At 37.3% G+C, this 14026-nt stretch overlaps 1 protein-coding gene across 3 annotated transcripts in view; it reads right to left on the bottom strand.

Moving 5' to 3' along the window:
* Nucleotides 1-14026, bottom strand: part of SESTD1 (SEC14 and spectrin domain containing 1) — a 151372-nt gene that overhangs the window by 116895 nt on the left and 20451 nt on the right. The window contains exon 1 of one of the 3 annotated variants that reach the window (XM_049615427.1): nucleotides 1642-2091. The exons of the other annotated variants lie outside the window; for them this stretch is intronic. The gene's annotated coding sequence lies outside the window, so the exon portion shown is untranslated. Of the gene's footprint in view, nucleotides 1-1641; nucleotides 2092-14026 lie in introns of those variants that run through there. 3 annotated transcript variants of the gene reach the window in all.

The following is a 14026-nucleotide window of genomic DNA, read 5'->3' as shown; positions in this document are numbered from 1 at the left end:
GTGTTTGAATGAATGCGTGCGTCTGTCCAGGACAATATCTGGCACATGACCAACGCACATTATTTGCTGAATTAACTCCCTTCTTATGATCCCATCACAGTTTTCTCATTTCAGAGTCACTGGGCACAACAATTAGGAAACAGGAGAAAACAAGCTTAAATAATTTTAACTTGACAAAGCACTATGAATAGAGCATGCATTTACTTTGAGCAGAATATTAAATTACATAGTTCAGGAACCTTTACTGAAACATCTTGGGACCTGGCCCATCAAGATCATGAATGAAAAGAAGCACTGTATAAAGCCTGCTTTATGCTACAACCCACTGTATAACCTCTGGCTTTTAGAAGTGGCTTATTTAACTTTACTATCCTTACAGCCTAAGTGAGTTTTCATGAACATTTGGAAAAAGCCACTGTATATAATATGAACATTTTTCCATTTTCTGAAATTCTATCATCACTTTTATTACAGTATTCACCATCATCCCCTCTTCCACCTCACTTTCTCACTTTAGTATCTATCAATACTTTCCAGTTTGTAGTTCTTTCCTGCAATATTTATTTTTTCAAAAGTTTTTATTTATTGGGGCGCCTGGGTGGCTCAGTTGGTTAAGCGTTGACTTTGGCTCAGGTCATGATCTCATAGTTTGTGAGTTCGAGCCCCACGTTGGACTCTGTGCTGGCGGCTCAGAGCCTGGAGCCTGCTTCGGATTCTGTGTCTCCTCCTCTCTCTGCCCCTCCCCTGCTCATGCTGTGTCTCTCTGTCTCTCAATAATAAATATACGTTAAAAAAAAAATTTTAGAAAAAGTTCTTATTTATTTATTGGGGGGGGGGGGGAGGGGGGGAGGGGCGGGGGGGGGTGCACGGAATCCCAAGAAGGTTCCACCCTCTCAGCCCAGAGCACAACACAGGGCTGGAACCCATGAACCGTGAGTTCAGGACCTGAGCCAAAATCAAGAGCCAGATGCTTAACCAACTGAGCCATCCAGGCACCCCTCTTGTGCTATTTAGACGGCTCCTGAATCTAGCACCCATCTCTCACTGGCTGATTATCTGATCTGGAAAAATCACAAAAGAACCATAAAGGAAACTCTGGGATTCCTCTACACATTCAAAAAAAAAAAAAAAAAAAAGTTTTTGCTAGCAAGTATTTCTAATAATTGAGGCAATATAACTTCTGCCATCAACTAATTAATACTGTGCTCTAGATGTGAGGTTTACGGCAACAGCAATTACGAACATTTTTCGTAGTAACACACAACGTGCAAACACTGAAATTTTTTAAATGAGAAATGATGGTGGGGTGCCTGGGTGGCTCAATCGGTTAAGCATCGACTTCACTCAGGTCATCATCTCATAGTTTGTGAGTTCCAGTCCCACATCAGGCTCTCTGCTGTCAGCACACAGCCTGCTTCAAATCCTCTGCCCACCCCCTTTCTGCCCTTCCCCTGCTCTCACTCTCTCAAAAGTAAACATTTAAAATAAAATAAAATATCTTAGAAAGAAAGAAAGAAAGAAAGAAAGAAAAAGAAGGAAAGAAAGAAAGAAAGAAAGAAAGAAAGAAAGAAATTGTTAAAAAATGATTTAAGTTTAAAAGGGCTTTCTTGAAGTGACCAGGGCTTCTAATACAAAGCATACCATTAAAATAGGCGGCATCAAAGCAGCACTTCCTGTTTTTAATGACTTCAATACCGCTTGTGGAGCTCCTGAAAACAAGCAGAGGCAGCAGGGTGTCATGATTAAGACTAGAGTCAGACTGACAAGGGACATATCCGAACTATGTCCCTTGTGAGCTGTGACCTTCAACAAGTTGCTTTACTTCTTACCTCAAGAGGACCTAGCTACAGTTCTGTGTAGGGTGATATGCCAGAATCTCCCCTTTAGCTTAAGCTCATTACATTAGCTTCAGTGCTTACAGGGACCCCTGTATCACCCATCCAGAACCCTTTCCTAGGACTGATTCTCCCACCTCCCAGCAATCGCCACATATCTACCACTGAGGCAAACTGAGAGACACATAACCCTCTCTCCTACAAGAATTATTTTATAAAGACATCTAACAAACCATATTTTCCTACAGTGACAGAGGGTATCTTGAATTAGCATTCTTATAAAACCCCCCTAAAACATCAGCCTTGCTCATAGAAATGCAGAGGCATAAGCAATCTTCATCTACGTGAAACTACTGTAAATATAAAATCAGAACAATTAAGCTGATGGAAAGTACCCCCCAAAAAACAACAAAGCAGAAAACTTTTAATAAACACTCCAAACTGAATTGTTATCTCTTTAAACAGGCAGTTGGAACCAAAAAAAAAAAAAAACCAAACAAAAAAAATGGACAAAAGCAAAATAAAATGAAAAAAGAGGTGACTAAACCCAGGTAAGAAATAGAAGAAAAAAATCACATCAGAACTGAAGATGAAATTACAAGGTGCTCAACAATAAATTCAAATAAAAAATTTCTTGTTTAAGTTTATTTATTTTGAGAAGAGGGAGAGAATCCAAAGCAGGCTCTGTGCTATCAGTACAGGGCCTGACTGACTGAGGCACACAGGTGCCCCCAAATCAAGTAAAAATTTAATGAAATACACTGACTGAAAGCAAAAGAATAAAAATGAGACAATGAAGTAAAAATAGAAAGTTTTGAAATGGAAGACAAATAAGATATAATTGTGCATACATGAAGCCCCTGAAGAAAAAAAAAAAAACCAAAACGTTAGAATGGAACTGATGTTTAAAACTATAATCCAAAAAAACTTCAGAAACAAGACCCAATTTTACATACGAAAAGGATCCACTAGATGGCAGGGAAAATTGACCTACTATAATAAACTCTAAGACAAATCCCAGTAAAACTATTAGACTTTAAAAATAAAAGGAAAAATAAAACCAGGGATTCCAAGCAAAAGGATCACATAACTTAGGACAAAGAAAATAAGGCTGGTAACAGACTTCTCAAAAACAATATATACTGCAAGACCACACCGGAAACATGGAATGTGTGAACCAAGGATATTATTTCTGACCAACCCGTCCTTCTAGTACAAGGCTATCAAAAAACTTTATTTTTTTTTTTAAGTTTATGTATTTATTTTGAGAGAGGGAGAGAGAGTGTGCATGGTAAGAGGAGGAGAGAGAGGGACAGAATTATAAGCAGGCTCTGTGCTCTCAGCACAGATCCCAGCACAGGACTGGAACCCATGACCTGCAAGATCATGACCCGAGCTGAAATCGAGATGCTTGAACGTTTGAGCTACCCAGGAACCCATACACGTTACACAAGATTATTCATTATAGTACATACAAATTGGAAAATACAACTGCAAACAACCTGCATGTCCAGAGAAATTGAGAAGTTTAATAAAGAATGAGTGGGGCACCTGGGGGGCTCAGTCGGTTAAGCTCAGGTCATGATCTCCTGGTTTGTGAGTTCAAGCCCCACATCAGGCTCTGTGCTGACAGCTCTGAGCCTGGAGCCTGCTTCAGATTCTGAGTCTCCCTCTTCTCTCTGACCCTATCCTGCTCACACTCTGTCTCTCTCTCGGAAATAAACATTAAAAACAATTTAAAAAAAAGAATGAGTATATCCACACAATTCTTCTAAAAAAGAATGAAGAGGACCTCCATAAAATAACATGGATATCCAGTATACACTGTTACATGAAAAAACTAGTGCAAAACAATGTCTGTACTGGGTTACTTTTTGTGTATTAAAAAATAAAAAATATATACATTTATCTGTTCATTCTGTGCAAAGAGAAACAAAATAGGTGATAAAGTAGAGTAACTGCCTACAGAAAGTAGGGGAGAATGGGTGCAAAGCATAGGAAGCTGGAAAAGGAAAAGAGATGATTCTGTGCAGTTCTGACTTTTGGAACCATGCTAATGTTTCACATACTCAAAGAAATATAACAATATTAAAAGGATGAGAGGAAAATAAATCCCATAATTGAAATCAAATGGAAAGAAATATCTTAATGGCATTTCAAATGACAAACATACTGCACTAAATGGGGCAGTGTGAGGGGAGAAATAACCCAAATAACTTTTGAACAAAATAGTTTTACCATATACTCTAAGGCTGTAAACAAAACTGTAAATAAATACTGAACTCCAATAAATGAGTTTGTTTGGTTTTACAGTGTTAAGAATTAGCAATTCTTAATTACTTTCTGTGTATTCTAAGATTGAGCAAATAAGTAAGTAAACTGAATAATGAGAGCCAGACTTCTCACTGTCAAAGGAAGTTACAAATATGGAAGGTGGGAAGGAAGCTAAAATGAACCCCATAATGATAGCTGGAATAGGAAACATTAATATATACTCAGAAAACTTTAAAACATTTAGATATAGAGGTATGTGTATATGTTACATAGCTCTGTCCACTGAGAATTTTCTGATTAATTTTATGTGTCAATGTGACTAGGCCACAGAGTGCCCAGATATTTAATTAATATTATTTTGAATGTTCCTACAAGAGTTTTTGATGAAATTAACATTTTAATTGGTAAAGTATACTGCCCTCCATCTTGTGGGTGAGCCTCACCTAATCACCTGAAGGCCTGAATAAAACAAACAGACTGACCCTTCCCCAATGGGAGAGAATTCCCTAACAGACTGCCTTCAAACGAAATCTGCAACATCAGTTCTTCCTGCCTGATAGCTTTTGAACTGGATCATCGGTTCTCCCTCAGTCTCAGCAGCCTGCCACCCTACCATGCAGACTGACCTGAAGCCTCCACAGTCACATGAGCCAATTTCTTATGATAAATCTCCTTATGCATATATCCTATTGGTTTTGTTTCTCTGGAGAATCCTAATACAAACGCCTAAAGATCAACAAAATCTCAGGAGCAATGAGCACAGATGCCTAGATCTTGATTTTTTTTTTTTTTTAAGTTTATTTATTTTGAGAGAGATAGAGAGAGAAAGTGAGAGATTGGCAGGAGCAGAGACAGAAAAGAGCATGAGAATCCCAAGCAGGCTCCACACAATCAGAACAGAGCCTGAGAGCGGACTCAAACTCACAAACTCTGAGATCATGACCTGAGCCCAAGTCGGATGCTTAACCAACTAAGCCACCAAGGTGCCTCTGAACCTTGACTTCTGAATACTGTTCCCACTAAAAATAATCAGGACTCCTTGAAAAAAATGGCAGATTCCAAGACGAGGTAAAGAAAATATAAGATGACTCTGGAACATCTTATTGTCAGAATATAAAGTGCTCAAAAATGTATGGGTACGTGTCAGACAAAGAATAATACAGGTAAGAATTATCATTGTATGGTGAAATTCATGGGTAAAAAAGTTATGAGAAATAAAATATTTAGAAATTCTCAAAGTATCTCCCTTAAAGATATTTATTAACTACAAATGCAAAAAAAAGTAAGTTTACAGTAGGGAAACCTAGAGGATGCCACCATAACCAACTAATAAGAATTTACATCACTAGTAATAGAACAATAGCATGGGCCTCCAGATATAATATATGGATATACTTCTGGAGTATTCTGGCCAAAAGTGTACAAACTAAATTTAATCAAGAGGAAATTAAAAAAAAAAAAAGGGACAATATTTCTACAAAACAGTGGACATGTATTCTTCGAAAATGTCCTCTCATGGGGGCGCCTGGATGGCTCAGTTGGGTAAGCGTCTGACTCAGTTTCAGCTCAGGTCAGTCTCATGGTTCGTGAGTTTGAGCCCCATGTTGGTCTCTACACTGACAGCAAGGAGCTTGCTTGGGATAGTGTCTCTCTCTCTCTCTCTCTGCCCCTCCCCCATGCACACTCTGTCTCAAAATAAACTTTATAAAATTATATATATATATATTTAAAAAATGTCCTATTGTGAAACACAAAGCAGACCAAAGAAGAAGATTAAAAAGGTATGACAAATGAAAATACACAATCCTAGACTGGACCCTATGCACGGGGTGGGGGGAGGGAAGGGTAGTTTATCATTCACTCAAAAGGACATTATCAAATTCAGCAAATTTGAATTTTTAAAATGTATCTATTTTTAGAGAGAAAGCATGCAAGCAGAGGAGAGGGGTGGAGGGAGACAGACAGGGACAGGACAAACAATCCCAAGCAGGTTCCATGCTGTCAGCACAGAGCCACAGCACAACATGGAACTCAAACACACGACCCTAGGATCATGACCTGAGCCTAAATCAAGAGTCAGATGCTCAACCAACTGAGCTCCCCAGGCACCCTCTAAAATTCAGCAAATCTGAATAAAATCAATGCTGTATCAATGTTAACTTCCTGATTTGATCACTATACTGTGGTTACATAAGAAAATATCCTAGAGCATCTGGGTGGCTCAGTCGATTAAGTGTCTGACCTCGGCTCAGGTCATGATCTCACAGCTTGTGCATTCGAGCCCCACATTGGGCTCTGTGCTGACAGCTCAGAGCCTGGAGCCTGCTTCAGATTCTACATCTCTCTGTCTCTCTCTCTCTCTCTCTCTACCCCTCTCCTGCTCACGCTCTGCCTCTCCCTCTTGCTCTAAAATAAACTAACATTAAAAAGAAAAAAATAGGCTTCGTTTTTGGGAAATGCAACCTGAATATTATTTAGGGACAAAAGGACACAATGTCTTCAATTGCTCTCAAATGGCTCAGAAAAACTGTGTATTCAACTGCTTTATAAAAAGCAAACGTGGGGTGGCTCAGTTGGTTGGGCTTCCAACTCTTGATTTCAGCTCAGATCATGTCATGATCTTACTGTCGTGAGATCAAGCCCTGTGTTGGGCTCTGTGTTGATGGCACGGAGACTGCTTAGTATTCTCCATCTCTCTCTGCCCCTTCTCCATTCTCTCACATACATGCATGCACATGTGTGCACTCACTCTCAAAAGTAAATAAACAAACATGTTAAAAAGCTAACATTTGAGGAATCTGAGTTGAAGAGTAAATAGAATTCTTTGAATTATTTTTGAAATTTTTCTGTAAGTCTGAAGTTATTTCAAAATATAAAAGTTGGGTAAAATTAAATATTTGATAATAAGCCTTCCTACATCATTCCCCAAGGTGTGCACCCACATACACATTATAATAAAGGCCAAAGCTAAAAACCAAGGGTAGACCTTCAAGTTATTCTTTTCCTATAACCTCTCTACAAATGGCCATATAACCTGCCAACCCTATCCTCTTCTCTTCAACAGCACTATTGCCTCAATTACTGTATAACGTCTGAAAGATTCCCAATTCCAGAATCTCCTCTTTCACACTTGCAAAATTAACCACCTCACTACTCTACTCTAAAATTTTGAACAGTCCTCCACAGCCAACTCTTCTGCCAGATTTAAGTCTTTTCCAGATCATGCCCCTGACTCTTTCTACCTCACATCCTCCTCACCGTCAAGAAACCGAGTGCAGTTCTCTGAACTTGCAATGGTATTTCATTGTTGATGCTCTGGCATATGCGGTTTTCTCTGTTGAAATCCCCTTCTGTCTACAGAAATTCCTATTTATTCTTTAAAACTTAAGCTTCACCTTGTCTGTGAAAGCTTCCCTGACACAACACTCAATGTGAGGATGAGTAACTATTCTCTCCTTCCTTCATGCTATGATTTTATCTTACACCTTCTCTTATTATACTTATTACACAGTACAACTATCTCACATTCTAAGGTGAATGGGAACTCACCGACAGAAAAGACTAACTTATTCTTATTTGTTGAATTACCCAACAAATAAGGGTCCTTGGGATACCTGGGGGTTCAGTCGGTTAAGGTCCAACTCTTGATTGCATCTCAGGTCATGATCTCTCGGTTTGTGGAATGGAGCACCATGTCAGGTTCTGTGCTAACAGTGTGGAACCCGCTTGGGATTCTCTTTCCCTCTCTCTCTGCCCCTCCCCCTGCTTGTGCATGCATGTTCTATAAGTAAATAAACATCAAGAAGAAAAACCTTAAAGAAAAATATTATAATGATACACTTGCACCCCCTTCTAGTATACTCATTACAGGGATAAGTGAAACTAATTTTAAGAGATCCTCAAATTATCAATGACAATAATCCATGTTAAAGCTTCCATGAAAAAAATGCTGTCACATACAAATATGCAAAATCCTAACTACAGAAATTAGGACTGTTGATGTCTTTGATACCTTGTCCTTCTGGTTTTTCTGATGATCACTTTGTCTTAGCATTTTGGGGACCAAGCATGATCTGACCCTCACTTACCTGGCCCCTCCTACATGTTTCTATCATAGCCTAAATATATTTCCAAGCATAAAATTTAGCATCTATCATTAAAAGCGTATGCTCCAGAAATTCAGGATTGTGTCAGTTTTAATTTCCACTATACGTCTGCCCTCTCCCTACAAGTGACAAGTACAGTGTGTGAAGCATAGAAGGGACTCCATGAATTTAAGAGAAATGGCTGAATTCATCTGGAGATATTTTAAGTGGGAATTTTCAAAATGACTGATTTTCCTTAGAATAAAGAAAGATTATTTTTCAGAATAAGCCCTGATAATCAGACCTATGTACCTTATATGGCAAAAGGCCTATTTTCAGTAGCATGAAGGGTACTTCAAGATTTCCCCTCAAGGTCTGGGAGCACAAAGACTTCCCCTACCACTGTTCACCACAGACAAGAATCCACAGGGCTTAATAGCTTTATTGCCTACCAGAAGGACAGAGCTACAACTGTGGCAACAAATTCTGAAACGATAGTTAAGTATAATGGCACTAATACACCCTTAGAAAATGGTTGCTGTACTGAAAACTAATGCCTTCTCTTGAAAGTTCTATGACCATGAATGAAATTCCCTTCAAAGTCTTGATCATGAATTAAATTCCATAAAAATTTTTATATTCCAAAAAATATATATATATTAAAAAAAGCATTATACTTATAGCATACACTATCCATTTAAAAAATCAGAAAATTTAACAAGTAACTTGACAATAATCCAATAACTTTCTTACTATAATGCATTAAAGTTTTCTTTTTTAAAAAAAGTTTTTTTTTAAAGTTTATTTATTTTTGAGAGAGAGAGAGAGAGACAGAGCACGAGTGGGGGAAGGCAGAGAAAGGAGGAGACACAGAATCTGAAGCAGGCTCCAGGCTCTGAACTGTCAGCACAGAGTCCAATGCAGGGCTCAAACTGATGAGCCATGAGATGATGACCTGGGCCAAAGTCGGACGCTTAACTGAGTCACCCAAGCGCCCATGCATTAAAGTTTTCTTCATATAAAGTACAGCTCTTTTCAAATAGTTCCCTCATAGCCATGCCAGTTTCTATACAAAACTAGTTTATTACTAAATACTAACTGCAGAAAAAAGTCCGTGTCATCTTATAATTCTTTGTGTATTTTATAAAGGTCATAGGTAACAAAGCAAACTGAGTATGTGTCCCTAAAATAAAGAAATGGAGCACCTAATTTCTTCTTCCTCAGAGAAAAGGCTTTGTTGTCACCAGAGTTAATTGAATTCTTGCTTTGATCCTATTTTTTTCTCTAATGTTCTCTATTAATTGACCTCTTTTTACTTTCCTCTTTCTCTAACTTGCCTTTTCCCTTTAGCCCTAACTGCTTTTCTTATTGAAACTTAAAGTCCTGTCAACCTCTTAAGTTAAATACACAACTACTTAGATGCCAAATGTCTACCAATTTTATCATAGGACATTCAAGAGTGCCATATTTACTAATCACTGCCAATGTCTGATTTCTCTGCTCTAATAGTAAATTCCTTGTTTACACCTAGCTGAAGTACTATATTTTATTATGTTCTCTCTCAGCGCTTAACAAAAAGTAAATACTCAAAGATTAATACTATAATTTAACAAAACCCTAGTTTAAATGGACTATACAATAGAATGCCATATAATCCGCAGTGTTCTCACAACCATATTATAAAAAATAAGATCAAGAGAGAATTAAAATAGACTTGGAAATTTTAAGTTACTTACAAAATACATTTTCCATAAAATGTCTTCTCTTTGCAAATCAGATCAGATTTCATGTAATGCTTCATAATACAATCACACAAGTGAGTCATTTGTACCAGGTACAATAGGGTTTTTACAAGTCTGCTAAGGTAAAAACTATGAAAGACAAAAGTTCAAAGCTGCACAGCTGGAAGCATTCCAGAACAGAACCTTAAAAGTGACAGAAACCACTAGTGCTCACTTGTATTTTTTGATAGCATCATTCTAAACTAGTGGTTCTCAATCTGGCTACATATTAGAATCACTTGGAGAGCTTTTAAAAAATATCCAGTCCAGGCCAAGTGGATCAGAAGATCTGGGATTTGGATCTGGCATAGGAACTGTTTCAAAGCTCCCCAATGACCATAATGTGCTACTAGGATTCAAAACCATTAGCCAGGTCTCTATAATTATTAACACAGAATAAAATATTAAGATATCATTTAGCACTAACAACATTTTGTTCTTAAAGAACAGTCATTCAACTAATTTACTCTTTAAGTTATCTAGCAGTATAAAAAATGAAAATTAAAAAAAATAAATCATCTAGCAGTATGAAAACACTTAAATCTATACTTACCAAAAAGGAGGTCCTCCACTATCATTTGTTGGTGATGCAGATATTTTAACAATTAAAATTATGGTGATTACCTTATTTTAGAAAGAGTATGGGGCTCCTATAGTACAAACATATTATTTTGACATTTTACAGTAATTCTAGCTTCAAATTCTCCAAAATAGTTGATGATGCAGTCATCAACTAACAGCTTGCAAGTTATAAGATGATAGGAAATATACTTTGAGATGAAGAATTGGGGTATTTCAGGCAGAACAAACTGATCAAGGCCATGATATAAAGACAGTACAAGTGTAGAATCTGTCTAGAACAAAGGAGGAAGTTCAGTGTGATGGAGACAAATAGGGATAGTTAGATATGGGAAGAAAAGCTAAGATTGTGTGCAGACTGAAAAGTCTCTGAATGACAGACTATTAGTCTGTTACTGGAGAACTAACTACTAAAGAACGACAGGGTGTTCCACTTTTGAGAAGATGGAGCAGATGTACTTTTTCCTCATTCCTCCCACTAAGTACAACTGAAAATGCTTACACATGAAAGTGGTGAATTCCCTGGGTTTTCTTTGGTCTTCACCTATCTATCTCACATTTGGAGCTAAAATGCTGGCTACCTGCAAACACGAACAGATCAAACCAGAAAAGGCCCCAACTTCTTCTCTTTAGCCAAAGACCAGGAAGGGGTAGTCTAGCAACAGAGAAAACTTTTAGACAATAACTGCACTACTGTAACTAAACACCATACAAAAGACCATGACCCCACCCCACCCATGACAACAAAGCCTGAGTGGGTAGACTACACTTCCACCCTCAGGAATATGTAATGAGGTACACTAAGACCGTCAAGTAAGGTGGGATCACAGACAGCCAAGGAGGGATCCAACACTTTCATCTGAGAATGAGTCCTCACCCTCCAGGACCTGTCATCCCCACTGTGTGAGTGGAGACCACATGAAAAGCTGTTAGAATTATCTGGCAAAGATTTTAAAGCAGCCATGATAAAAATATTTCAACGAGCAATTATGAACATGCCCAAAACAAATGAAAAACTAGAAAGTCTCCACAAACAAAATCTGAGAGCAAAGAAATAGAAGATATAAGAACCAGATGGAAACTTTAGAACTGAAAGATACAATAACTGAATGAAAAAGCTTAGATGGACTCAAAGCAGAATAGTAGAGACAGAGGAAATAATCACTGAACTAAAAGAGAAAGAATATAAATTATCCAATATTAAAAACAGGAAGAAAACAGACTGAAAACTAAATGAAGAGATCCTTGCAGAGCCATGAAACAACAAAAGACTTAACATATGTGTCACTGGAGTCCCAAAAAGGGGGCAAGGGACAACTGAAAAAGTACCTTAAGAAATATGGCAAGAGACATAAACTTACAGGTTTAAGAAATTTAGTGAACCCAAAATTAGATAAACCCAAAGAAATCTATGCCAAGTCACAACATAATTAAACTTCTGAAGATTAAGGACAAAGAAAACATTCAGAAAAAAATCAAAACCTTACCCACAGGAGAAAAACAACTCAAATGACAGTGATTTCTCATCAGAAACCATGAAGACCATAAGGAAGTAAGCCAATATTATTCAAGTGCTGAAAGAAAAGACTGTCAACCCAGAATCCTATACTCAGTAAAAACATCATTCAGTCATGAGAGGAAAATCAAGACCTTCTAAGATGAAAACAACAAAAAAAAACTAAGTGAACGCCACCCATACACATACCTTCAAATTCAACTAAAATAAGACCTCTGAACAGAAAGGAAATAATAAAAGAAGGAATTTTAAAATATCAGGAAAGAAAAAAGAAAACAGTAAGCAAAAACATTGGTAAATACAATACGCTTTCCTTGTCCTCTTGAGTTTTCTAAATTATGTTTGACATTGAAGCAAAAGTTGTAACTGTCTGATATGGTTCTAACTGTACATACAGGAAACATTTTTAGACAATTATAAACAGGGGAGGGTAAAGGGACATAGAAGGAGGTAAGGTTTCTATGGTTCACTAAAACTGGTAAAATGATGAGAACAATAGGCTGTAATAAGTTATGTGTATGATTGTAATACCCTACAGCAAACACCAAAAAAGGTATACAAAGAGATATGTTCAAAACACAACTGATAAATCAAAATGAATTTCTAAAATATGCTCAAGTAACCGAAAGAAAACAGAAAAATGAAAAAGGTAAACAGAAAACAAAAATATTAAATGACAAACTTAAGCCCTAACACATCTACAACATCATTAAATAGAAAAGTCTAAACACACTCAGACACATTAGCACAGTGAATTAAAAAACATGATGTCTACAAAAAACTCACTTCAAATATAACTATAACGGCTGGCTGGAAGTAAAAGAATGTGAAAAATTACATCATGTAAACATTAACCAAAGGAAGGCAGAAATGGCTACATTAATATTATACAAAGCAAACTTCAAAGCAAAGACATTTACCAGAGACAGAAAAGCATATTATAGAATGACAAAACGGTCAAGCCATCAAGAAGACATAGCAATCCTAAATGTGCAGGTGTCAACTGACAGAAGTGAAAAATATATGAAGCAAAAACTAAAAGAACTAAAAAGTTAGACAAATCCTCAATCATAGTTGGAGATTTCAACATCCCTCCCTGAACATCTGATTGACCAACTACACAGAAATCAGAAGGATACAGACCTCAAGAACACTACCAACCAACAGAATCTAATCAACATTTATAGAACACTCCACCAATCAACACCAGAATACATACTTCTCTCCAAATACTCATGGAAATATACAGACCACACATCAAGATAGATCCTGACCCACAAACATATGGCCAACTAATCTTTGACAAAGAGGAAAGAATATCCAATGGAAAAAAGACACTCTCTTCAGCAAGTGGTGCTGGGAAAACTGGACAACGACACACAGAAAAATGAACCTGGACCACTTTCTTACATCATACACAAAAATAAACTCAAAATGGATGAAAGACCTAAACGTAAGACAGAAAGCCATCACAATCCTCGAGGAGAAAGCAAGCAAAAATCTCTTTGACCTGGCCACAGCAACTTCTTACTCAACATGTCTCTGAAGGCAAGGGAAACAAAAGCAAAATTGAACGATTGGGACCTCATCAAAATAAAAAGCTTCTGCACAGAGAAGGAAACAATCAGGAAAACTAAAAGACAACCAACAGAATGGGAGAAGATATTTGCAAATGACATATCAGATAAAGGGTTAGTATCCAAAATCTATAAAGAACTTATCAAACTCGACACCCAAAAAACAAATCATCCAGTGAAGAAATGGGCAAAAGACATGAATAGACACTTCTCCAAAGAAGACATCCAGATGGCTAATAGACAAAAAGATGCTCAACATCACTCATCATTAGGGAAATACAAATCAAAACCATGTTGGGATACCACCTCACACCTAACTAACTAACATTAACAACTCAGGCAACAACGGATGTTGGCGAGGATGTGGAGAAAGAGGATC

This window comes from Panthera uncia (assembly GCF_023721935.1).
Source record: "Panthera uncia isolate 11264 chromosome C1 unlocalized genomic scaffold, Puncia_PCG_1.0 HiC_scaffold_3, whole genome shotgun sequence".
Lineage (NCBI taxonomy): Eukaryota > Metazoa > Chordata > Mammalia > Carnivora > Felidae > Panthera > Panthera uncia.
This window is presented reverse-complemented; position numbering and strand designations above follow the sequence as displayed.